A 27902-nucleotide genomic window follows, 5' to 3' on the forward strand; every position below is an offset into this window, starting at 1 on the left:
GACCGCTGCACTGTCCTGGGATTGAGTATGACAGGAAGGAGTGAACTCTCCTCTCTCTCTAAGACGCCTGTCAATACGAACGGCCTGGGACATGGCAAAGTCCAAGGAGGTAGTCCTCTCATGAAAGGCAAATGCGTCTTTCAATCCCTCTGAAAGACCATGGCAAAATTGACTTCGGAGTGCAGCATCATTCCAACCAGTATCAGCTGCCCATCTCCGAAATTCTGAGCAGTATATCTCTGCGGATTGTTTACCCTGGCATAACAGACGTAGTCTAGACTCATAATGAAAGATAGACCTCCTTGCGCTCCCGGCTGGTGGGTCTGCAAATAATCAGCCAAGCCTGACTGACTCCGCAGCTGAGTGTCAAAAGGAGCTGTTGTCCTCCTTGAATTTCAAGATATAATGAATGGTTGTGTTACCCGAAGGTGACGTGGGACACCAGCGCTGGAATAGCAGGGCCCACCCGCTACCACCCTCTAAGTCTGGGATGTATAAGTAATTTATAAAGTATAAATGAGGAGAGGGAGAGGGGGGGGGGGAGAGAGGGAACAGATGGCAAGACCGGAGCAAAAATGAATGAACAGTTCGGAGCGCTTGCTATCTGTACTGAAGTTACGGAGAAGGCAGGTACAATAGTCTAGACTCAGCCAAAGCAATACGATCTGGATCATCATATATCTGACCCAGGGCTGTGCCCCCACCGGCAGCGAAAAGGCCCACGACTGAGCGTTACCCCTGAGCAGCGATATAATTATCCCCACCCTCCGTTCCTCATCACCAGAGGAAAGGGGAAGAAGGCGAAAATGGAGTTTGCAAGCCTCTCTAAAACGCACAAAATCCTCACTACCCCCGGAGAACGTATCCGGGAGCGAGATCTTAGGCTCAGAACAAACTCCATGAACGCAAGCTGAACCGGTCACTTGAAACTGAGAAAGAGTCTTACGGAGATATGCTACCTCCAATGAAAGACCCTGGAAGCGTTCAGTCAAAAGTGAAACCGGATCCATGCTTGAGACGGTTTTGGCGGTTTATAATGTCACGGAAGGTGTACAGGAAACAAGACTCCACAAAATGAATATACGACTCACTGGATCCAAAACTAAGGAACAAAAGGGAGACCCCTGCATCAGACATGGCTCTCTCCCTTACTGCTCAGCCTATGTGATAATCCCAATGGTAGATGATCGCATATCCTCGTACCTCGACTGTATAACACCTGAACACCCTATAATAGTGAGGGGACACGACCACCGGCTCCCTACACAAGATACGGAGGGAGTCAGGTTCACCTGGGATCCAGCAAACAGAAAAAAAAAAAATGCACAACACTTATCTTGTAGAGAAGTAGGATCAGCATGCACACACACTCCAGGAAGAAATATAAACCGCACACTGATGCACTATGGGGAGGAATTTAAAGGGATGCAATCAGTCCAACTACATGACAGCTGAGAGAGGCTAACGAGATGAGGAACTGAAAGCAAAACAAAGGAAGCTCAAGGAGGAGGTTCTGAAAGGCATCTGTCAGAGCTTCTCAGATGTCTGGTGGTGACAGCCTTGACCTGGAGGCCACGGCCGTTCTCCTCTCCACAGAAATAGCACAAGGTTTCATGATCGGCCCCTTCACCTCCTCACCATTTTCCTCCTGGCGCACTAACCATATTGGTATAGCTGTACACAAATATTCAAATAAAAAGCGCATGATTATTGATTTATCGGCACCGCACTCTTCTTTTGTTCCTAGCATCAACGCACTCATTCCCGCAGACGAATTCTCACTACAATACGTAAAAATAGACAACGCTATACAAACCATCATTTCAACTGGTAGCAATGCTTGGCTTAGTAAAACAGACATTGCCAACGCATTCAAATTACTGCCCATGCACCCATCACTTTGGCACTTGCACGGTGTTAAATGGCGAAACAGGTACTATTTTTCCATGCGACTCACTTTTGGGTCCAGAAGCAGCCCTAAACTGTTTGATATTTTCGCAGAAACTCTATGCTGGCTGCTTCTGAACATTATTAGGTGTCACACCGTCATTCACTACTTGGACGACTTCCTCATCATAGAACCAAGCACACGCGCACCCACCGATATCCTCAGCACCTCTGCACTTTTCTCCACCCTCGGGGTACCTTTGTCTACCCAACACGGCTGCTGTCACTCTCTCGATCTCAATTTCAGGTGTTTTTCAAGGCACTCTCCTCAGCCCACCATCAACCATCCAGAACACTGAATTTTCACAAGTTAATCTTGGATTGAACACACTTATGCACCATGCTAGGACCCTTACGCGCCAAGCACTATCACCAAACACTACTATCACCTACAGTAGGGCACTTACCATTTTCAACAAATTTACAGCTGAATTCGGATTACAAGGTGATTTCTCAACCCAAACCATGGTGGCTTTTGCCTCTTTTTGCCACTTACACTTAAAACTTTCCCACAACAGAATGAAATTATACCTCACGGGGGAGCAGCATCACAGCCTCACTAATTTCCCAAACAATACCCCCTTTTTGTCATCATACCCAATCAAGAAAATCTTAAAGGGGATCTCTAAAGTATCGGTTCCACCTATCACCACCAGACTACCTATAGACGGGCCTATCTTTAGAGCACTTAGCAACCTCCTCGACGAATCCCCTTTTGATCCAAACACTAACCTGGTGATCAAATCTGCTATCTATTTCGCTTTTTATGGGGATCTCTATAGTATCAGTTCCACCTATCACCACCAGACTACCTATAGACTGGCCTATCTTTAGAGCACTTAGCAACCTCCTCGACGAATCCCCTTTTGATCCCAACACTAACCCGGTGATCAAATCTGCTATCTATTTGGCTTTTTATGGGTTCTTAAGACCTAGGGAATTCACCGTTGTTTGTCAAGGAGATACCACTCACAGCCTTAACACCTCACAACTCACTAAAATAGACGACCATTACATTCTCACAATCCCATCAACCAAAACTAATCAGTCCCTACACCCCACTATCATTCCTCTCTTTCCAACAGACAATGCTTGGTGCCCAGTTAAGACACTAGACCTCTTACAGTCAGCCTATAGCACGCACTTCTCAGACTCACCACTCTTACAACTACAAGGGCACCCACTCACTACAGCAAAATTCACCACGCACGTTAGAACCTTATTGGGAAAATTGGGTTACAGCCCAACTTCATTCTCCGGGCATTCCTTTCGTATAGGAGCCGCTTCATCAGCTTCTAGCACTAACACTCCGGTCCACATCATAAAGAGACTGGGTTGCTTGAAGTCCTCTATATACAATACGTATATTCCACGACCAGAAAGAGAACTTCGCCAAGCCTTCAGGAATTTAGTCATGTAAACTAATGCAATAAAGTGTGGTTTTTGAACTTCTCTTTGCCCTCTTTTATTTACAGGCCCACTCGGACATTGGTTTCGGCACACCACAACCAACTTTTTCTCTGACATTATCCATTACATATTAAATTCTGAGTACAATTAGTAAGGCCATTAGGCCTGAATTTGTGGGAGGAGTAAGTACTCTACTTAAACACCCAGCCCTACTCACCTCTGACGTTCGATTTCAAGTGTTTCCCACCCACCAGCACCCTTAGAACATACAATTCTCCTTGGTGGGCCCTCTTTTATTTACAGGCCCATTCGGACATTGGTTTCAGCACACCACAACCAACTTTTTCTCTGACATTATCCATTACATATTAAATTCTAAGCACAAATATATATATATATATATATATATATATATATATATGTGCGTGTATGTATTTCTATTCCTATTATCTATTAATATTGATATTTATAATATAGAAAATTTCCATGTATATATATATATATATATGTGTGTATACATATGTGTGTATATTTTTACCTTTTTTATATGTTTCCATAATATCCACTAGAGAGCTCTACTATCTACTTTTTAGTCCAAAGTGTTAACTTTTATGATTTTTTTTATTATGTTTATTATCTTTTTCCTTCTCATACTGACACGTACACTTCAATCTAGTTACATGTTTAAAATGGTTATTCATAGTGCATATTCATTTTATAATAATTTTACTCCATCCAGTATAGACACTTCGGCTTCATATGGCGTTCCGAAGTACAGAATATCCAAGCTTCCTTTTCATTAGCGTTCCATTGACAGGAACCTTCAGCTAACCCCACCCCCTCTGGTGTCTGCGGAAACCTGGACATCGTCAGCACTTTCATGATTTTTCTATGTTTTTTAATAGGGCCGGCATTCGTACTATTTATTATGTATTATATATTCTCTGCATGTAATTATTTGTATATTACGTTATATATTTTTTTGTAATAGCGACGTCACTTCCGGGACCGGAAGTGACAGGGACGAATTTTCTTGCGCCAAAAAGCTCCATTTGTTTGAATTACAGCCAAATGCTATATTTAGATGTTTGTTCCAAAAAATACCTTGTATATGGTTAATGCCTTCACTGAACCTTGCTCCTGAGGAAGGAGTCTGTCATTCCCCGAAACGCGTTGAGTTTACCTGACTGATCTAATTAAAGGAATATACCAGAAGTACAAAGTGTTGGACTGCCGTATCTTCCAGCAATTCTACGAGAGAGCCAGGCGAGGGAGGTGGTTGTTTTGGGTGTCTTGAGCTTTATCCCACTACACCCCTCCCTGGTGAAGTGAGTGTGGTGTATATCACCCATTGTATTCGTATTTTAAAAACCTTTTACTGTTGTTCCTTATGATACTATCCACCGGACGTCTGAACTGGACATTAGATGGTTTAATCCAGGCATCCTCAAACTGCGGCCCTCCAGCTGTTGCAAAACTACAACTCTCAGCATGCCCAAACAGCCTACAGGTATCAGCCTACAGTAGGGCATTGTGGGAGTTGTAGTTTTACAACAGCTGGAGGGCCGCAGTTTGAGGATGCCTGGTCTAATCATATGGATATTGAACACTAATTATTCCACTTTTTATTGGTAAGGGGTACCTATTGACATTTAGTTTTTATCAATAAGTGTACACAGCCCCCCACCTTATTATATCTATCTTCTATGTGTTTTATATAATCTTCTATATATTTTATATAAAGTTCATATTCCCTATATACATAATCTGGTAGTAGTTAGGCGCCATTTGGTAATTTTTTTCCCCCTTTTCTCTACTATATTGTTATTATATAGCGCTTCCGCATATAGTTCATCACCTACGGCTGCCTTGCTCTACCTTAGTTTCCTACATGTCATTTTTTACCGTGCCCAGGACATTTCCTTCTATCTATAATACACTTTTTTCCACCTTGGCCTTCACCCTTGGCGCCCTTGTTTGTATCTAATATCTCCTTCTACAGGAGTACAGGATTAGCCCTCTTCTTTTTTTTCCCTAACCCCTATCCAGTAATCATCAGACTGCTTAATGTCAATTATACGCCTGTCAATGTACAGTGTATAAGCAAGCAAACATACAGGTTGCTAGCGTGCTTGAGAAGCCAGTTTGTTGTGGCTCCACACCCCCACTGAGACAATTGGGTGTCGTGACCAGTGTCATCATAATCCTCCTGCCAATTTACCTCCTCCTCCAGCGGCAGCTCCTCATCCTCCATCTCCTCAATGGGAGTTTCTCCTTGTGGGTTTGCAACAGCGTGGACAGCAAGATCCTTTACCTGCTCTTCTTTTGCTGTCATCCCTTGCTGCATGAGGACCAACATCTGTTTTAAGATGAATATAAAGGGAATGAGACCGTTCATGCCACACTTGTTCTTACTGACAAATGTTGTGGCATCTTGGAAGGGCTTCAGCACCTGACAGACGTCTCAGATAAGCTGCCACTGCCTGACCTTGAAACAATACTTGCTCCCTCAGGGGCAATCTGATGCATGACAAAATCATTCACAGCTTTCTGCTGCTCATACAAATGCTCTAGCTTGTGCAATTTTGAATTCCAGCGAGTTCGAATGTCGCAAATTAAGCAGTGTAACACCAGACTTGTTGTTGAAGGTCCAGGAGAGCGTTCCTCGCCACACAAGAATGGCTGAAATGTGAGGACAGTCTCCTGAACATTGCCAGCACCTGTCGATGCCCCAACCGCCAATACTGTGGCTACAAGTGCCACTATTATCATACCAACACAGCTATGCATGGTGTCCCCTGCCTGCTCCTGAACCTCCTTCTCAGGGCAGTCCAAATGCTGACTGCTCTAACACAAGTTGTCAACAGGGAGACTCTCTCAAATATCTGCTAGGTTATGGTGAAGTTTTGTAGCTACTTGTTGCTAAAAACAAAGGCACCCGACTAAGAAGGGGCAGTAAAGACAGAGAGGACAGTGCTGAAAGGCTTCCTTGGTGCTGCAAGGGGGAGCAGCTGTAGGAATGCTGTGACTCCTGGCTCCAAGGCACAGTGTCAGATTGAGAAGTCACCTCCATGTCATCCTCCTGTGACTGAGAAGAGGAGTCTGCCACAATCTCATCCTCTTTCTCCCCAATAACAATGTTGCGCCTTTCCGATGTCAGGGTAAACTGCGGCCTACTGCCATTATTAATACTACTAGTACTACTACTTCTGACCGGATAGCTGGTGCTGCTACTACCCACATTCTGACCTTGGGAAGAAAAGGTGTGGCCCTGAGTGTTTTGTTTGGAACCTTTCCATGTTCCTGACATTTTTTGGCCTAAGTTACACACAAAGCATGAAACAGTTTGCAAGTCTGTTTATTGGGATTAAATGACAGAAGAACAATAAAATGCACTTTCCTTTACTACAAAGACACTAACAGATGTAGGCCTTATGTCTTATGTGCATTCAAATATGCAGATTCTGGAAAAAGCTTACTCTAGTGTGAAACCCACGTTATCAATAGAGATGAGCGAATCGTAGTTGACGAAGTGGAATTCAATCCGAATTTCAGGTTTTATTAGATTTGCACCGAATCCGAATTTCCTCGCGCTTTGTGGTAACAAATCAAATTTTTTTCCTAAAATGGCTGCTGCATGTATGAGGACATGAAGCATGGAACTCTGGGTAGGCGGGATCACCCATACAGACATGCATGCAGCCAATCAACAGCCAGCCATGTGATGTCACAGCCCTATAAATAGCCTCAGCCATCTTGGATTCTGCCATTTTCCAGTGTACTTAGTGCAGGGAGAGATGTAAGCAGGCACTAGGGACAGTGCTAGGAAAGAGTTTATTGTGCAGAAAAAACGATTTACAAGTTCAGGGAAAGATTATTTAAAGTTTAGGGAAAGGATAGGGAGGAACCATTCCACAGCATTTATGTTAAAAAGGGTTTAGTAGGCAAGGTTACAGCCTGGGTAATAGGAGCAATCCTATTACACCTTGCTGCATTGACTAAGGACCCAAATTGCCATTATACAACTCTGTAAATCCAGCAAACTAGTCTTGTTATTGGGGTGTTAAAGCCAACAGGTATTACAAGGAAATATTTATACATCTTATTTGCCCTTGTGCGGTGCAGTTATATGTTCGAAAGCATTTTTTGCCTTGTATTAGTGGGAAAAAATGGCCTATTAGTAGTGTTGATCGAGCACCTCGGGATGCTCGGGTGCTCTACTGAGCACCCGAGAACAATGGAAGTCAATGGGTGAACCCGAGCATTAAACCAGGCACCCCCTTCTCTGAAGAGGGGAGGGTGTCTGGTTCAAATGAAATGGTCAGAAATTGATGGAAACACCAATGAAATGGTTAGGGAACACCATGGGGAGGATGTCTGGATGCATCTTGGACTCCCAGGTCACTGCTGGGAATGATGTTGTCTGAGTAGTACGCCAATTTTACAGACTGACAATAATACGCACAAAACCGAAGATAAAATCGATTTTAGAGGAAAAATTGTTAGGAAACATTCTTTCCTGTATATTTACTTGTATTTAAAGTGCAAGTGCTGTCAAAAATATCAAGGAAGAGGCACTCGGATACAACCTGCATATCACATAAAGGAGGGCCTCATTCACATTGTGGTTTAATTGTTCAGGTAGTGGGACTCCTACACTCATAAAGCCTATGCACTAAGTGAAAGGGCTGCCAAAAATTACAAGGAACCGGCACTCCAATACACCCTTTATTACACATAGTAACATAGTACATAACAGGCCAAAAAAAAGACATCTGTCCATCCAGTTCGGCCTGTTATCCTGCAAGTTGATCCAGAGGAAGGCAAAAAAAACAAAAACCCTGTGAGGTAGAAGCCAATTTTCCCCACTTTAGGGGAATAAAAAATTCCTTCCCGACTCCAATCAGGCAATCAGAATAACTCCCTGGATCAACAACCTCTCTTGTAGCTATAGCCTGTAATATGATTACGCTCCAGAAATACATCCAGGCCCCTCTTAAATTCCTTTATTGTACTCACCATCACCACCTCCTCAGGCAGAGAGTTCCATAGTCTCACTGCTCTTACCGTAAAGAATCCTTTTCTATGTTTGTGTACAAACCTTCTTTCCTCCAGACGCAGAGGATGTCCCCTCGTCACAGTCACAGTCCTGGGGATAAACAGATGATGGGATAGATCTCTGTACTGACCCCTGATATATTTATACATATTAATTAGATCTCCCCTCGGTCGTTTTTTTTTCTACATAAAGGAGGGCATCATACACACCCTTGAAAAATTATGATAGCTAGCCTGCTGGTGACCCTCAAAAACATTAGGAGCAAGGGCCTACTGGTAATCCTCTAAAACATTATGGGCGAGAGCCTGCTGCTGATCTGACCATCCAAAACATTAGGGGTGAGGGTGTGCTGCTGAGCTAACTCTTTAAAACATTAGGGGCGAGGACCTGTTGCTGAGCTGACCATTTAAAACATTAGGGGGCAAGGGCCTGCTGCTGATCTGACCATGGAAAAAATGATGGGCGAGGTCCTGCTGCTGAGCTGACCATATAAAACATTATGGGCGAGGTCCTGCTGCTGAGCTGACCATCTAAAACATTATGGGCGAGGGCCTGCTGCTGAGCTGACCATCTAAAACATTAGGGGTGAGGATCTGCTGCTGAGCTTACAATCTAAAACATTAGGGGTGAGGGTCTGCTGCTAAGCTGACTCTCTAAAACATTAGGGGTGAGTGCCTGCTGCTGATTTGACCATCTAAAACATTATGGGCGAGGGCCTGCTGCTGAGCTGACCATGGAAAAAATTATGGGTGAGGGCCTGCTGCTGAGATGACCATGGAAAAAATTATGGGTGAGGGCCTGCTGCTGAGATGACCATGGAAAAAATTATGGGCGAGGGCCTGCTGCTTAGCTGACCATCTCAAACATTATGGGCGAGGGCCTGCTGCCGAGCTGACCATCTAAAACATTATGGGCGATTGCCTGCTGCTGAGCTGACCATCTAAAACATTATGGGCGAGGGCCTTCTGCCGAGCTGACCATCTAAAACATTAGGGACGAGTGCCTGCTGCAGATCTGACCATGGAAAAAATTATGGGCGAGGGCCTGCTGCTGAGCTGACCATCGAAAAAAATTATGGTTGAGGGCCTGCTGCTGAGGTGACGCTCTAAAACATTAGGAGCGAGGCCAGCCTAATATGTATGTTGACATGATGGAGGAGGAGGACGAGAAAAGATTGAACTATATACCCTTTTTTGTGGTGGAAAGGGTGTATGGGAATATAGTGTATTCAATACACCATAAAAGGCACATTTAAAGTGCCTTTATGTTCAGCCGCTTTCCTCTGGTGGAGTAGAGAAGTCAGGGGCAATCCAGGCCTTGTTCATTTTGATAAGAGTCAACAGGTCAGGATTTTCAGTTGACAGGTGGATGCGCTTATCAGTTATTATGTCCCCAGCAGCACTAAATACCCACTCTGACAAAATGCTGGTGGCAGGGCAGGCCAGTGCCTCCAAGGCGTAGAGCGCCAGTTCATGCCATGTGTCCAGCTTGGACAGCCAATAGCTGTAATGCACAGAGGGATCATTGAGGACGCAGACACGGTCTGCTATGTACTCCTTCACCATCTTCCCCAAATTTTCCCTCCTTGTGACAGTAGGCCATGCATCATGGTGAGGGTGTTTGTGCGGTGTCATAAAATTGTCCCAGGCTTTGGAGAGTGTTGCCTTGCCTCTGTTGGAACTGCTGCATGTTCCCCTCGTCTCCCCTCCTCAGTTGCCCAAGGAACTACGTACTCTGCAGCCAGTGTTGTCATCTGGAAATTTTGGGACCAATTTTTCAACAAGGACCTTCTGGTATTGCACCATTTTGCTAATCCTCTCCACCATAGGAATGAGAGATGAGAAATTCTCATTGTAGCTGGGGTCGAGAAGGGTGAACAACCAGTAATTGGTGTTGGGCAAAATGCATATAACGCGAGGGTCACAGGAAAGGCAGTATAACATAAAGTCAGCCATGTGTGCCAGAGTCCCAACAGACAAGACTTCGCTGTCCTCATCAGAAAAATGACTCTCAATCTCCTCATCCTCTTCCTCCTTTTCGTCCCATCCACGCTGAACAGATGGAATAAACCTGCTATGGGTACTACCCTCTGTAGCGGAGGCAACTGTCTCTTGCTCCTCCTCCTCCTCATCATCATCCAATTCATGCTAAGAAGACGAACGGAGGGTGGTCTGGCTATCACCCTGTTTACCGTTTTCCCCCATTTCCACCTCTTCCACATGCAAAGCGTCTACCTTCATTGTGAGCAGCGAGCATTTCAGTAGACACAGTGTTAATTCCTCAAAGTTGCGTAAAACCTCACAAAGGTCAGACATCCATGCCCACTCCTCGCTTGTGAAGAGTGGAAGCTGACTAGAAAGACAACAACCATGTTGTAGCTGGTATTCTACTACTGCCCTCTGCTGCTCACAAAGCCTGGCCAACATGTGGAACGTGGAGTTTCAACGCGTTCTCACGTCACACAACAGTCGGTGAGCTGGAAATTGCAAGCGCTGCTGCAGTGCTGCCAGACAGCGCACCTTCACCAGTAGCTCAGACAAATTGGGGTAGGTTTTGAGAAACTGCTGAACCACTAAGTTTAACAAGTGGGCTAGGCATGGGATGTGTGTGAGCTTGCCGATCTCCAAAGCCGCTACCAAGTTACGGCCATTACCAGACACAACCATGCCTGGTTGTAGGTTGAGTGGCGAGAGCCACAGCTCAGTCTGGTCCCTTATACCCTGCCACAGCTCGGCGGCGGTGTGCTGTTTGTCACCTAAGCAAAGTTTCGGCAGGCTTGTTGCCGCTTTCCCACTGCAGTGCTACACTGCTTCCAGCTACTGACTGATGGCTGACTGGTACTGCAAGATGACAATTCAGAGGTGGGAGTGGAGGTGGAGGAGGGGAAGGGGGGTTTCAGCCACTAATGTAGGTGGTGGCGGAAATCCTGATGCAATCCTTGGCGTCGGTAGCACCTGTGCCATCCCAGGGAACGACTCGCTTCCAGCCTCCACAAAATTCACCCAGTGTAGTATCCCTGGCCACAAGCACTTGTCCATGTGTTAATCGTTAAGTGGACCTTTACAATAACTGCGTTGGTCAGGGCACTGGTGATGTTACGGAACACATGCTGGTGTAAGGCAGGGAAAGCACATCGGGCAAAATAGTGGTGGCTGGGGACTGAGTAACGAGGGACAGCCGCCGCAATCAGGCTGCGGAAAGCCTCAGTGTTCACCAGTCTAAATGGCAACAATTCCAGGGCCAGGAATTTGGAAAGGTGCACATTTAGTGCTATGGCCTGTGGGTGGTTGACTGGGTATTTGCGCTTTTGCTCAATGGCTTGGGGTATGGACATCTGTACGCTGTGCTGGGACACAGAAGTGGATGTGCTAGTTGACGGTACTTGAGAAAGTCCAGGTGCAGGGCGGGAGGCATTCGGGCCTGCGTTTTGGACAGGGGATTGGCCAGCAGGTAACACAGGGGAAGAGGAGGTAGTGGTGTAACCCGCAGACACTGATTGTGGAAACAGGCGTTCTTCCCACTTATTAGGGTGCTTTGATGCCATGGCGGATCATGAAGGTGGTGAGGTTGCTAGTGTTCACACCCCTGCTCATTTTGGTACAGCACAGATTGAAAATGACAATTCTTTTATCGTCCGCACTTTCATAAAAAAAAAAAAAAAAACGACTGTGGAACACCTACCCTTTGGCAGGGAGATTTCCGCAAGGGGGTGCTCTGGGGATCAGTTGCGGGCCTGTTAGGTGTGGCCCACCTTCTCCCTTTTGCCACCCCACTGCCTCTTACAGCCTGTTGCGGTGATGCGGATCCCTCCCCCTCTGTACTGCTCTCCTCACTCGGCTTGCCAGCTTCACAGGTTGGGTCAGTAATTTGATCGCCCAAAACCTCCTCTTTCACTTCCTTACTCTGGTGATCCTCCTGACTTGTTGACCTAACAAAAACCTCACTTATTAACAACTATGTCTCATCCTCATCATCCACCTCTTGAGACACCAATTGCCGTTGACTTTTTGGCAACTGTGTCTCATCATCCACCTCATGAAACACTAATTGACGTTTCCCACCGCCATCTTCCTCTGACTATAGATGCTCAAGAGTTTGGTAATTATGGGCACAAGATCTCCTTATATCCCTCTTTAAGCGAGCTTGGCAAGAAGCCCAAATTAAGGAATGGCACTGAAAAGAGCTCCTCGGAATATCCGAGTGTTGGATCACTTGTTAGCAAAGACTCTCCATGGTGGGAGGAAGGAGGATCAGTGTGAGGATTCTTTTGACCAGACTCTTGGCAAACTGAGGCTGGACTTTGTGGAAGACAGGGTGGTGCTTAACCAAATGGAAGCATTATCTGCTGCAATCCAACTGACCACCTGCTCGCACTGGTCAGACTTCGAGAGTGGTGTCCTGCTCCGCCCCGCAAAATGGGACAAGAATCTAGGTATCGTGGATGAGTGTGTTACTTATGCTCTGCCAGCAGGCACAGTTTAGCCATGCCCAGGGCCACGGCCTCTGCGTGCACCATCAGCAGCGTGACCACTCCCCCGTCCCTTACTGCTCGCCTTCATCATATTAAATGCTATATATGCTTGCAAGTAGAGATGGCCTTGCGGTTCGCCCGCCGGTCGTTTTGCGGCAAACTTTGCTAGTTTGCAATTCGCCGAACATGCGAAAATATGGCGATGTTTGCATGCACATCTATCAGGTGGGATAAGACAGCCAATTGAGATGTTTCAGCACATGGACACACCCCCACCCTATAACAGAACCCGATCTGTCAGCCATTTTACATTCTGTATTTGGCCAGTGTAGGGAGAGGTTGCTTTGTGCAGCAGGGACAGGCTATTAGGGACACCAAATGCTAGCTAATAGGGCCACAAAAGTCCTTTTAAGGACTGGTATAGGGGTGCTATCAATAGATGTGATATACTGAGGGGTGTGATATAATATACTTTCTAACATAGAAAGTATATTATAGTGCATTTGTATTGTGCAGCAGTTGTGTGCAGTTCTGCTGCGATACCGCAGCTATATAGACAAACGCTATTGAAATAACTAATTGCAACTGGTGTGATATACCTGTTGCCCCCCAAAAAACTGATTGAGGGGTGCAATATACCTATAATATACTTTCTAACTTAGAAAGTATATTATAGTACATTTGTATTGTGCAGCAGTTGTGTGCGGTTCTGCTGCAATACCGCGGGTAAATAGAGGGACAAGCATTATTGGAATAGCTATTTGCAATGGTTGTGATATACCTGTTGCCCCAGAAAAAACTCACTGAGGGGTTCGACATAGCTGCTTCCACAAAATACTGATTAAGGGATTTTATATACCTGCTTCCAAAAATACTGATTAAGGGTTTGATATACCCTCTTCCTCAAAATACTGATTGAGAGATGCGATATACCTGCTTCCACTAAATATTGATTCAGGGGTTCTATATACCTATCTTCACAAAATACTGACTGAGGGGTGCGATATACCTGCTTCTACAAAATACTGATTGAGGGGTGCGATATACCTACTTCCACAAAATACTGATTAAGGGGTTTGATATACCTGATTCCACAAATTACAGATTGAGGGGTGGGATATACCTGCTTCCACCAAATATTGATTAAGGTGTTCTATATACCTGTCTCCACAAAATACTGATTGAGGGGTGCGATATACCTGCTTCTACAAAATACTGATTAAGGGGTTCTATATACCTGCTTCCACAAAATACTGATTGAGGGGCGCGATATACCTGCTTCCACAAAATACTGATTAAGGGGTTTGATATAGCAGTTTCCACAAAATACTGATTGAGGGGTGCAATAAACCTGCTTCTACAAAATACTGATTGAGGGGTGCGATACACCTGCTTCCACAAAATACTGATTGAGGGGTGCGATACACCTGCTTCCACAAAATACTGATTGAGGGATGCAATATACCTGCTTCCACCAAATATTGATTGAGGCCTGCGATACACCAGCTTCCACAAAATACTGATTGAGGGGTGCGATTTACCTGCTTCCACCAAATATTGATTAAGGGGTTCTATACACCTGTTTCCACAAAATACTGATTGAGGGGTGCGATATACCTGCTTCTACAAAATACTGATTAGGGGTTCTAAATTCCTGCTTCTACAAAACACTGATTGCGGCTTGCAATACACCTCCTTCCACAATATACTGATTCATGAGTTTGATATACCTGCTTCCACAAAATACAGATATAGGGGTGCGATATTCCTGCTTCCACCAAATATTTATTCAGTTGTTCTAAATACCTGCTTCCACAAAATACTGATTGAGGGATGCGATATACCTACTTTTACTAAATACTGATTAAGGGTTTCTATATATCTGCTTCCATAAAATACTGAATAAGGGCTTTGATATGCCTGCTTCCACAAAATACAGATTGAGGGGTGCGATATACCTGCTTCCACCAAATATTGATTGAGGCCTGCGATACACTGGATTCCACAAAATACTGATTGAGGGGTGTGATATACCTGCTTCTACAAAATACTGATTAAGGGGTTCTATATACTTGCTTTCACAAAATACTGAATAAGGGGTTTGATATGCCTGCTTCCACAAAATACAGATTGAGGGGTACGATATACCTGCCTTCACCAGATATTTATTTAGGTGTTCTATATGCCTGATTCCACAAAATACTGATTGAGGGGTGCGATATTCCTGCTTCCACAAAATACTGATTGAGGGGTTTGATATACCTGCTTCTACAAAATACTGATTGAGTGGTGCGATATATCTGCTTCCTACTGAATATTGATTCAGGGATTCTATATTCCTGTTTTCACAAAATACTGATTGAGGGGTGTGATATACCTGCTTCTACAAAAGAATCATTAAGGTGTTCTATATACCTGCTTCCACAAAATACTGATTGAGGCCTGCGATATACCTGCTTCCACAAATACTGCTGTTCTCTAAGGACTTTGGCACAGGGTCATTTTGAAAATGACAGGCAGAGGAAGTGGTCGGCCGTTCTGCAGGGGTAGAGGTCGGGCAGGTGTACCAGGCCAAAGCATTAGTGGGAAGTTGGAGAAGGTGCGTGTGATTACGTCAAAGAACGCACCAGAATTGGTTGAGTGGCTCACTCAGCCTTCTGCTTCTGTACCCTCCTCATCTTCTATATTAGCATCCTCCTCACTCTCTGCTGTGTGCACCCTCAAAGACACCACCACCATAGCCCCTCCACTCGAGTCAGAGGAATTTTTTTCCTATCCTTTCTTAGACCTTACCGTTGCGCAGCCATTCTTGGCATCGGAAGAGGAAGAGGAGGTAGCAACTGGCCGCCACTCAGCGGTCTGACAACAGTACCCAAATCAGCCCAAGGAGGGTGGTCCCCGCTGTTGCTGCCTACTTCGAGATCTCTAATGTCAGTGGTGGTGAAGGTGACGATGATGACGTGTCGATGGACGTCACGTGGGTGCCCACAAGAGAGGAAGAGGAGTTCAGAGGGAGAGACGGAGCAGCAGATAGGGAGAAGAAGGAGGAGAGGCAGGCTGAATTCGCAGTGCACAGGAGGCAAAAAGCATGCCTCCACCATGCACGGTCACATCTTGCGCTCCCAGGACGCTGGCACATGGCTCCGCAGTGTAGGCTTTTTTAACGTGTCAGCTGCTGACAATAGTGTTGCCATCTGCAGCTTGTGCTGTCAACGCATAAGTCGTGGTAATCCCAACACTCACCTTGGGATGACCACCTTAAGAAGGCACCTGGCCTCCCATCACCGAGCCCAGTGGCAGCAATGCCATCAGAACCCACAAAGCCACAATCCCAATGCTCCACATCCTGCCTCTTCTCCTTCTCCTCCCATTTGTCCTTCACTCCACCTTCCACCATGCCGTCATGGCTTTCATCTAGCAGAAAGAAGGCTTCCGTGAACCGAATGTTTGAGCTTAAAAAGTTGATAGTGCCGGATAACCCTCTTGCCCAACGGCTGACCACTGGCTTGTCGGAACTGCTAGCCCGCCAACTACTGCCATATAAACTGGTGGACTCGGAGGCCTTTAGAAAATTTGTGGCCATTGGAACACCGCAATGGAAGGTTCCTGGAAGGAAATATTTCTCCCAGAAGGGCATCCCAGAGCTTTATGGCCATGTTCAGCGGCATTTGAATATGTCTCTGGCACACAGTGTCAGTGCCAAGATACATCTGACCACAGACACGTGGTCTAGCAAACACTGGCAGGGAAGGTACATAACTTTTACTGCCCATTGGGTGAACCGTCTGACGGCTGTCAAGCATGTAACCCGTGGCACCCTTGTGGATTTGGTGTTACCGCCACAAATTGCATGCATGCCTGCCTCTTCTTCTTCTACTCCATCCTCTGTCTCCTCCCCGGGTGACTCCTCCTTTTCCACTGCTACCGCCTCTTCCACTGCAACCCCTAAGCTCCTCACAATCTATTCGACGTGCCAGGTGAGACGTTGCCATGCTGTGCTGTTGCTGTTTTGCCTGGAAGCCAAGAGCCACACCGGTCCTGGAAAGCGCCTGACTTTATAGGGAAGGTGCTTAGGGACTGATGGTCCTCCCCCTTCCCCCTTTTCCCCTTAGGGGCATTTAGGAATCTGGCCCCGTCTCAGTAATGGTAAAGTAGGTTGCAGAGTAGGGCCATTAAGGGTTAATTCACTGGGGATCCTCCTTAGACAGGATGGGGGCGGTGCAGGAAATCCTGAAGGTCACATATACCTCCTCTCTGTCCTGGTCACTTCCTCTTGCAAGTGAAAGCAGATTGGCCCTCCCTCCCTTTGCAGTTATTCTTGGGAGGCGGGTCGAGGTGCACGGTTCTGATCAGTTATGGATACTTGGTTATTCTATTTTGTTTTTTCTATTCCTAAGAGCCCCCGCTGGGAGTCCAGCAGTTTTGGATATTGCTCCGATGATTACGGCTTTTGAGAGCTGCGAATTTTGGTCGAGTTTATGAAGTCACAGCTGGCGGCATTTGAGTACAGCGGAGATATGGTGGTAGCAGATGGAGTAACTGCCCGCTGGGAGTCCAGCGGTTGGCAGACAGCTCTGATGATTATGGTTTAACTTGCCCGCTGGGAGTCCAGCCTTTGGCATACCGCTCCGATATTATGGTTTATTAAGGTTTGCCGCTTTAATAAAGAAGCTGTGGCTGATCACCACCCAGCAATAAAGTGATACAGTTGTCGGTGTCTTTTGTTATGGGTCAAGGTTGGGTAAAGGGGCCAAGGGTGAGTTAAAGGTGGTACCCCCTCCCCTGTTTCCCTGGATTCCAGCAGTCTGCACTGCTTTAAGCTCTGAGGTCACAGGCCGATCAGTGGCTAACCCCGCTCAATTTGACAGTTGGTATAATGGTGTGCAACAACAGTGTCAATCTGCTGAGCATGCTGAAACAGGGCAAAATGACACACGTTCCATGCATGGCACACGTCTTGAACATGGTCGTGCAGTGATTCGTTGCCAAATGCCCTGGGGTCCAGGACGTCTTGCGGCAGGCCAGTAAAATCTCTGGCTATTTTACAAAATCTTACACGGCCATGGCTCGTCTTGCTAACGTTCAGTGGCGACACCACCTGCCCGTCAGATGTCTGATTTGTGACTGCCAGACGCCCTGGAAATCCACCTTGTATATGCTTTATAGGCTGCTCCAGGAGCAGCGTTCCGTTAATGACTACCTGTACGAACTTTGCAGCAGGACAAGTTCTGGGGAGCTTGGTTTCTTTTCATCGCACTAGTGGCTGCTCATGCACCAGTGGCTGAACCATCAGTGACTCTGATAACCTGGGGCCGATAGTACATCCCCGTGTTGGCGACGATCCATTCGAATGTCTACTCTATAAACTTTCGATGTTATTTTCAGAGCGAACCACGGTGACCGGGAATCATGAAATTATTCCTGAGAGGGAGCCTGAGAAATAGCTACGGCTACCACTTCCAAGCAAGGCAGCAAGCGCAAATTACCTATTAGGTATAATTAGGTGAGGGCCTGCAGGTGAGCTGACCCTCAAAAAGATTGTAGGTGCGGGCCTGCTGGTGAGCTGACCCTGTAAAACAATATATTTAAAGGCCTGCTGGTGGGCTGACCCTGTAAAAGATTTCAGGTGCGGGCCTGCTGGTGAGCTGACCCTGTAAAACATTATATGCGAGGGATTGCTGGTGAGCTGACCCTGTGAAACATTTTAGGTGCGGACCTACTGGTGAGCTGACCCTCTAAAAAATTATACGCGAGTGCCTGCAGCTATACTGACCCTGTAAAATATTTTAGGCGAGGGCCTGCTGGTGAGCTGACCCTCTAAAAAAGTATATGTATGGGACTGCAGCTGTGTTGACCCTGTAAAACATTGTAGGTTAGTGTCTGCTAGTCAGCTGACCCTGCAAAATATTTTAGGTGCGGGCCTGCTGGTGAGCTGACCCTGTGAAACATTATATGCCAGGGCCTGCTGGTGAGCTGAACCCTGTGAAACATTTTAGGTGCATACCTGCTGGTGAGCTTACCCTCTAAAATATTATATGCGAGGGCCTACAGCTATGCTGTAAAACATTGTAGGTGAGGGCCTGCTGGTGAGCTGACCCTGTAAAAGATTTTAGGTGCGGGCCTGCTGGTGAGCTGACCCTGTAAAACATTATATGCGAGGGCCTGTTGGTGAGCTGACCCTGTGAAACATTTTAGGCGCAGACCTGCTGGTGAGCTGACCCTCTAAAAAATTATATGCGAGGACCTGCTGGTGAGCTGACCCTGTAAAACATTGTATGTGAGGGCCTGCTGGTGAGCTGACCCTGTGAAAGATTTTAGGCGCGGGCCTGCTTGTGAGCTGACCCTGTAAAACATATGCGAGGGCATGCTGGTGAGCTGACTCTGTGAAATATTGTAGGGGAGGGCCTGCTGGTGAGCTGACCCTCTAAAAAAATTATATGTAAGGGCCTGCAGCTGTGCTGACCCTGTAAAACATTGTAGGTGAGGGCCTGCTGGTGAGCTGACCCTGTAAAAGATTTTAGGTGCGGGCCTGCTGGTGAGCTGACCCTGTAAAACATTATATGCGAGGGCCTGTTGGTGAGCTGACCCTGTGAAACATTTTAGGCGCAGACCTGCTGGTGAGCTGACCCTCTAAAAAATTATATGCGAGGACCTGCTGGTGAGCTGACCCTGTAAAACATTGTAGGTGAGGGCCTGCTTGCGAGCTGACTCTCTAAAAAATTATATGTGAGAGCCTACAGCTGTGCTGACCCTATAAAACATTGTAGGTGAGGGCCTGCTAGTTAGCTGACCCTCTAAAAAATTATATGCGCGGGCCTGCTGGTGAGCTGACCCTATAAAACATTATATGCGAGGGCCTGCTGGTGAGCTGACCCTGTGAAACATTTTAGGTGCGGGCCTGCTGGTGAGCTGACCCTCTAAAAAATTATATGCGAGGGCCTACTAGTAAGCTGACCCTGTAAAACATTGTAGGTGAGGGCCTGCTGGTGAACTGACCCTCTAAAAAAGTATACGCGAGGGCCTGCAGCTGTGCTGAGCCTGTAAAACATTGTCGGTGAGGGCCTTATGGTGAGCTGACTCTCTAAAAAATTATATGTAAGGGCCTGCAGCTGTGCTGACCCTGTAAAACATTGTAGGAGTGGACCTGCTGGTGAGCTGACCCTCTAAAAATTATATGTGAGGGCCTGCTGGTGAGCTGACCCTGTAAAAAATTATATGCGAGGGCCTACTAGTAAGCTGACCCTGTAAAACATTGTAGGTGAGGGCCTGCTGGTGAACTGACCCTCTAAAAAAGCATACGCGAGGGCCTGCAGCTGTGCTGACCCTGTAAAACATTGTAGGTGAGGGCCTTATGGTGAGCTGACTCTCTAAAAAATTATATGTAAGGGCCTGCAGCTGTGCTGACCCTGTAAAACATTGTAGGAGTGGACCTGCTGGTGAGCTGACCCTCTAAAAATTATATGCGAGGGCCTACTGGTGAGCTGACCCTGTAAAAAATTATATGCGAGGGCCTACTAGTAAGCTGACCCTGTAAAACATTGTAGGTGAGGGCCTGCTGGTGAACTGACCCTCTAAAAAAGTATACGCGAGGGCCTGAACATGTGCTGACCCTGTAAAACATTGTAGGTGAGGGCCTTATGGTGAGCTGACTCTCTAAAAAATTATATGTAAGGGCCTGCAGCTGTGCTGACCCTGTAAAACATTGTAGGAGTGGACCTGCTGGTGAGCTGACCCTCTAAAAATTATATGTGAGGGCCTGCTGGTGAGCTGACCCTGTAAAACATTATATGCGAGGGCCTGCTGGTGAGCTGACCCTGTGAAACATTTTAGGTGCAGGCCTGCTGGTGAGCTGACCCTCTAAAAAATTATATGCGAGGGCCTACTAGTAAGCTGACTCTGTAAAACATTGTAGGTGAGGGCCTGCTGGTGAACTGACCATCTAAAAAAATATACGCGAGGGCCTGAAGCTGTGCTGAGCCTGTAAAACATTGTAGGTGAGGGCCTTATGGTGAGCTGACTCTCTAAAAAATTATATGTAAGGGTCTGCAGCTTTGCTGACCCTGTAAAACATTGTAGGTGAGGGCCTGCTGGTAAGCTGACCCTGTGAAACATTTTAGGTGTGGACCTGCTGGCGAGATGACCCTCTAAAAAATTATATGCAAGGGCCTGCTAGTGAGCTGACCCTGTAAAAGATTTTAGGTGTGGGCCTGCTGGTGAGCTGACCCTGTAAAACATTATAAGCGGGGCGTGGCTTGGCCGCTGAGTGGAATGGCCGCCTGATCTTAGAGCTCCTGCACCAGAGCGACTGTAATAGCGCTTCCCAGAGCTTCCATCGCATTCTCCACTGCCCGATTGCCCTGGAAAGAAGCTGGAAGTCCTACCAGACGACATGGGAAGGACCAAGAGACAATTACCTAAAATGCAGAGCGGGAATCTGGATGGCTTCTTTGAGAGGGGCCCGTCCAAAGATGGCGCCGGATCGCACAGCGACACTTACCCGCCGTCGCCCTGCAGCAGTACCTCGCCAAAACACGGCTCACCGTTGTACTCACCTTCTCCGGAGCCCGAGGCCTTCTCCATGAGCGAAGCAGAGTTCCCGGCGCTCCCTCCGACGCCAGGCGAATTTAAGTCCTCGGCGACAGCAAGCCCAGAAAATGGCGCCGCAGCATACCGGAGCCGCTCACCCTCGGCTAGCCCTCAAAAGCAGAGACCGAGACTGGATTCATCCACTTGTCCAGAGGTCAGTACTGCATTACAGGGGGGATCAACAGAGACTTTCCATATAGCCCCTATTGTTACATATCAAACTTCTGATAAGCCGCTCTGTGAAGACTCCATAAAAAATATGCTCCTTGCCCTGCACCAGTCACTCCGTGCGGACATGGCAGAGATGATTAACCCCTTAGCTGCCAAAGTTAAGGAAAATGAAAGCAAAGTAGCCCATGTGGAGAGTAAAATGGCCGAATTTGCGACCTCACAGAATAACATCATAGATGCACATAATGATCTAGCAGATGAACTTGAATCTCTAAAATACAAAATCGCAGATATGGAAGATCGTTCCAGGAGGAACAATGTGAAATTCCGGGGTATACCAGAAGATGTGGCTCCAAGAGACCTGCAAACATATCTCAAAAGCCTGTTTAAATCACTTTTGCCGAAAATACCGGTTCCGGATATGATTATAGACAGAGCTCACAGAATTCCTAAGCCGGCTCATTTAAGCGCGGATATCCCAAGAGATACCTTATCCCGCATCCATTTTTTTCACACAAAAGTGGCCTTGATGTTAGCAGCCAGAAACTGTGAACAGTTGCCAGCTCCTTTTCAATCGGTCAGGTTGTTTGCTGATTTATCTATGGCGACGCTGCGGCAAAGAAGAGAGCTGCAACCGGTTACACTAGCTCTCAGGGAAAATGACATCCAATACAAATGGGGTAACCCACAGAAACTCCTAATACGAAAGGATGGCAAAACTCATGTGGTAAAATCAGTTGAAGAAGGACAAAATCTCCTCCAAGTGTGGGACATTCGTTTTTCTGTGGGAAAGCGAGGAAATTATCGGCGCAATGATCCCATTTCTTCCCCTAATGTAAAGGACACCTGATTTCTCAAGTCAAAATTGATGGGACTTATATATATCCCATAAAGTGTCTTTCTATTTGTTTGGAAGGGTTAAGGAATGGTGGTGAATAATTGTACCGACTTGGAGGGGTTTTATATATTTTCCTTTATTATCTAGGTGCAGTATACCTGAGTGAATAACTACACCGGTTGGGCCTTCCCTTGGCCTTTCTTGTGGACTTACGCCTCTTGAACCACACAGTCAGGCGTCACTGCCTGGTATTGTAGTATCATCTTTTCTTTCCCTGTTGTGTTATCAATCTGTTCCTTTTTCTTTCTTTATTGTTATTTTACCATTTATTGCATTAGTCTTACCTAGCATAGTTACCTCTGGTAAGAATAGTGTCACTGAGCACAAGGCTGTCTAGCTAATTGTTTAATACCTATTTTGCACATATAGTGGCTACGGCCCCTCCTCACTCATATGGACCTTAAAATCTTATCACTCAATGCTAAAGGACTTAATTGTCCTCAGAAGAGGTCATATGTTTGGAGAGAGGCGAACAAAACAGCAGCTGATCTTGTATGTATTCAGGAGACTCATTTGTTGCAAGAGGATGCAAAGCGCATTCATCATCAATCTTTTCCTCACATTTTTCATTCTCATTTCAGCAAGAAATCTAGGGGGGTTTTTATAGCCGTTAAGAACTCAGTCGCATTTAAAGTGCTTTCTTCTAAGGCGGATCCCAATGGCAGGTACATCATCTTGGTATGTTCGGTTAATAATGTTACTTATACATTAGTCAATATCTACGCTCCCAATGCTCATCAAATAACCTTTTTGCGTAAATTACTTAAGAAGGTTAATACTAGAGTTGAGCGAACACCTGGATGTTCGGGTTCGAGAAGTTAGGCCGAACTTCCCGAAAATGTTCGGGTTCGGGATCCGAACCCGATCCGAACTTCGTCCCGAACCCGAACCCCATTGAAGTCAATGGGGACCCGAACTTTTCGGCACTAAAAAGGCTGTAAAACAGCCCAGGAAAGGGCTAGAGGGCTGCAAAAGGCAGCAACATATAGGTAAATACCCTGCAAACAAATGTGGATAGGGAAATGAATTAAAATTAAAATTAAATAAATAAAAATTAACCAAAATCAATTGGAGAGAGGTCCCATAGCAGAGAATCTGGCTTCCCGTCACCCACCACTGGAACAGTCCATTCTTAGATATTTAGGCCCCGGAACCCAGGCAGAGGAGAGAGGTCCCGTAACAGAGAATCTGGCTTCATGTCAGCAGAGAATTAGTCTGCATGTCATAGCAGAGAATCAGGCTTCACGTCACCCACCACTGTAAGAGTCCATTTTCATAAGTTTAGGCCCAGCACCCAGGCAGAGGAGAGAGGTCCCGTAACAGAGGATCTGGCTTCATGTCAGCAGAGAATCAGTCTTCATGTCATAGCAGAGAATCAGGCTTCACGTCAGCCACCACTGTAAGAGTCCATTTTCATAAGTTTAGGCCCAGCACCCAGGCAGAGGAGAGAGGTCCCTTAACAGACAATCTGGCTTCATGTCAGCAGAGAATTAGTCTGCATGTCATAGCAGAGAATGAGGCTTCACGTCACCCACCACTGCAACAGTCCATTGGCATATATTTAGGCCCAGCACCCAGGCAGAGGAGAGAGGTCCCGTAACAGACAATCTGGCTTCATGTCAGCAGAGAATCAGTCTGCATGTCATAGCAGAGAATGAGGCTTCACGTCAGCCACCACTGCAACAGTCCATTGGCATATATTTAGGCCCAGCACACAGGCAGAGGAGAGAGGTCCCGTAACAGACAATCTGGCTTCATGTCAGCAGAGAATTAGTCTGCATGTCATAGCAGAGAATGAGGCTTCACGTCAGCCACCACTGCAACAGTCCATTGGCATATATTTAGGCCCAGCACACAGGCAGAGGAGAGAGGTCCCGTAACAGACAATCTGGCTTCATGTCAGTAGAGAATCAGTCTGCATGTCATAGCAGAGAATCAGGCTTCACGTCACCCACCACTGCAACAGTCCATTGTCATAAATTTAGGCCCAGCACCCAGGCAGAGGAGAGAGGTCCCGTAACAGACAATCTGGCTTCATGTCAGCAGAGAATTAGTCTGCATGTCATAGCAGAGAATGAGGCTTCACGTCACCCACCACTGTAAGAGTCCATTTTCATAAGTTTAGGCCCAGCACCCAGGCAGAGGAGAGAGATCCCGTAGCAGAGGATCTGACTTCATGTCAGCAGAGAATTAGTCTGCATGTCATAGCAGAGAATGAGGCTTCACGTCAGCCACCACTGCAACAGTCCATTGGCATATATTTAGGCCCAGCACCCAGGCAGAGGAGAGAGGTCCCGTAACAGACAATCTGGCTTCATGTCAGCAGAGAATCAGTCTTCATATCATAGCAGAGAATCAGGCTTCACGTCACCCACCACTGTAAGAGTCCATTTTCATAAATTTAGGCCCAGCACCCAGGCAGAGGAGAGAGGTCCCGTAACAGAGGATCTGGCTTCATGTCAGCAGAGAATCATTCTGCATGTCATAGCAGAGAATCAGGCTTCACGTCACCCAACATTGGAACAGTCCATTGGCATATATTTAGGCCCCGGCACCCAGACAGAGGAGAGGTTCATTCAACTTTGGGTAGCCTCGCAATATAATGGTAAAATGAAAATAAAAATAGGATTGAATGAGGAAGTGCCCTGGAGTCCAATAATATATGGTTAAGGGGAGGTAGTTAATGTCTAATCTGGACAAGGGACGGACAGATCCTGTGGGATCCATGCCTGGTTCATTTTTATGAACGTCAGCTTGTCCACATTGGCTGTAGACAGGCGGCTGCGTTTGTCTGTAATGACGCCCCCTGCCGTGCTGAATACACGTTCAGACAAAACGCTGGCCGCCAGGCAGGCCAGCACCTCCAAGGCATAAAAGGCTAGCTCTGGCCACGTGGACAATTTAGAGACCCAGAAGTTGAATGGGGCCGAACCATCAGTCAGTACGTGGAGGGGTGTGCACATGTACTGTTCCACCATGTTAGTGAAATGTTGCCTCCTGCTAACACGTTGCGTATCAGGTGGTGGTGCAGTTAGCTGTGGCGTGTTGACAAAAGTTTTCCACATCTCTGCCATGCTAACCCTGCCCTCAAAGGAGCTGGCATTGACACAGCTGCCTTGGCGACCTCTTGCTCCTCCTCTGCCTTGGCCTTGGGCTTCCACTTGTTCCCCTGTGACATTTGGGAATGCTCTCAGTAGCGCGTCTACCAACGTGCGCTTGTACTCGCGCATCTTCCTATCACGCTCCAGTGCAGGAAGTAAGGTGGGCACATTGTCTTTGTAGCGTGGATCCAGCAGGGTGGCAACCCAGTAGTCCGCACAGGTTAAAATGTGGGCAACTCTGCTGTCGTTGCGCAGGCACTGCTGCATGTAGTCGCTCATGTGTGCCAGGCTGCCCAGGGGTAAGGACAAGCTGTCCTCTGTGGGAGGCGTATCGTCATCGTCCTGCCTTTCTCCCCAGCCACGCACCAGTGATGGACCCGAGCTGCGTTGGGTGCCACCCCGCTGTGACCATGCTTCATCCTCATCCTCCTCCACCTCCTCCTCATCCTCGTCCTCCTCGTCCTCCAGTAGTGGGCCCTGGCTGGCCACATTTGTACCTGGCCTCTGCTGTTGCCAAAAACCTCCCTCTGAGTCACTTCGAAGAGACTGGCCTGAAAGTGCTAAAAATGACCCCTCTTCCTCCTCCTCCTCCTCCTCCTCCTGGGCCACCTCCTCTTCCATCATCGCCCTAAGTGTTTTCTCAAGGAGACATAGAAGTGGTATTGTAACGCTGATAACGGCGTCATCGCCACTGGCCATGTTGGTGGAGTACTCGAAACAGCGCAACAGGGCACACAGGTCTCGCATGGAGGCCCAGTCATTGGTGGTGAAGTGGTGCTGTTCTGTAGTGCGACTGACCCGTGCGTGCTGCAGCTGAAACTCCACTATGGCCTGCTGCTGCTCGCACAGTCTGTCCAGCATGTGCAAGGTGGAGTTCCACCTGGTGGGCACGTCGCATATGAGGCGGTGAGCGGGAAGGCCGAAGTTACGCTGTAGCGCAGACAGGCGAGCAGCAGCAGGATGTGAACGCCGGAAGCGCGAACAGACGGCCCGCACTTTATGCAGCAGCTCTGACATGTCGGGGTAGTTGTGTATGAACTTCTGCACCACCAAATTCAGCACATGCGCCAAGCAAGGGATGTGCGTCAAATTGGCTAGTCCCAGAGCTGCAACGAGATTTCGCCCATTATCACACACCACCAGGCCGGGCTTGAGGCTCACCGGCAGCAACCACTCGTCGGTCTGTTGTTCTATACCCCGCCACAACTCCTGTGCGGTGTGGGGCCTGTCCCCCAAACATATGAGTTTCAGAATGGCCTGCTGACGTTTACCCCGGGCTGTGCTGAAGTTGGTGGTGAAGGTGTGTGGCTGACTGGATGAGCAGGTGGAAGAAGAGGAGGAGGAAGCCGAGAAGGAGGAGGTGGCAACAGGAAGCAAAGAATGTAGGCGCTGGGTGACCGGTATGGATTTAGTGACAGAATTAGACTGGGATATGGCCAAAAAATAACCACACTATTGCTGGTTAAATGCACTTGGTGACGGGCGCAGCTTGCCCCTGATGTAGTATATGGCCAAAAAATGAACAGACTATTGCTGGTTAAATGCACTTGGTGTGACAGCTTGACCAACCACACTACTGAGGGTTAAATGCACTTGGTAACGGGCGCAGCTTGCCCCTGATGTAGTATATGGCCAAAAAATGAACAGACTATTGCTGGTTAAATGCACTTGGTGTGATAGCTTGACCAACCACACTACTGAGGGTTAAATGCACTTGGTGACGGGCGCAGCTTGCCCCTGATGTAGTATATGGCCAAAAAATGAACAGACTATTGCTGGTTAAATGCACTTGGTGACGGGCGCAGCTTGCCCCTGATTTAGTATATGGCCAAAAAATGAACAGACTATTGCTGGTTAAATGCACTTGGTGTGATAGCTTGACCAACCACACTACTGAGGGTTAAATGCACTTGGTGACGGGCGCAGCTTGCCCCTGATGTAGTATATGGCCAAAAAATGAACAGACTATTGCTGGTTAAATGCACTTGGTGTGACAGCTTCACCCTGATGTAGGCTTTAGCCAAAAAACAACCACACCATTGAGGGTTAAATGCACTTGGTGACAGGCGCAGCTTGCCCCTGATGTAGTATATGGCCAAAAAATGAACAGACTATTGCTGGTTAAATGCACTTGGTGTGACAGCTTGACCAACCACACTACTGAGGGTTAAATGCACTTGGTGACGGGCGCAGCTTGCCCCTGATGTAGTATATGGCCAAAAAATGAACAGACTATTGCTGGTTAAATGCACTTGGTGA

Source organism: Bufo gargarizans, chromosome 7, assembly GCF_014858855.1.
Source record: "Bufo gargarizans isolate SCDJY-AF-19 chromosome 7, ASM1485885v1, whole genome shotgun sequence".
Taxonomy (NCBI): Eukaryota; Metazoa; Chordata; class Amphibia; order Anura; family Bufonidae; genus Bufo; species Bufo gargarizans.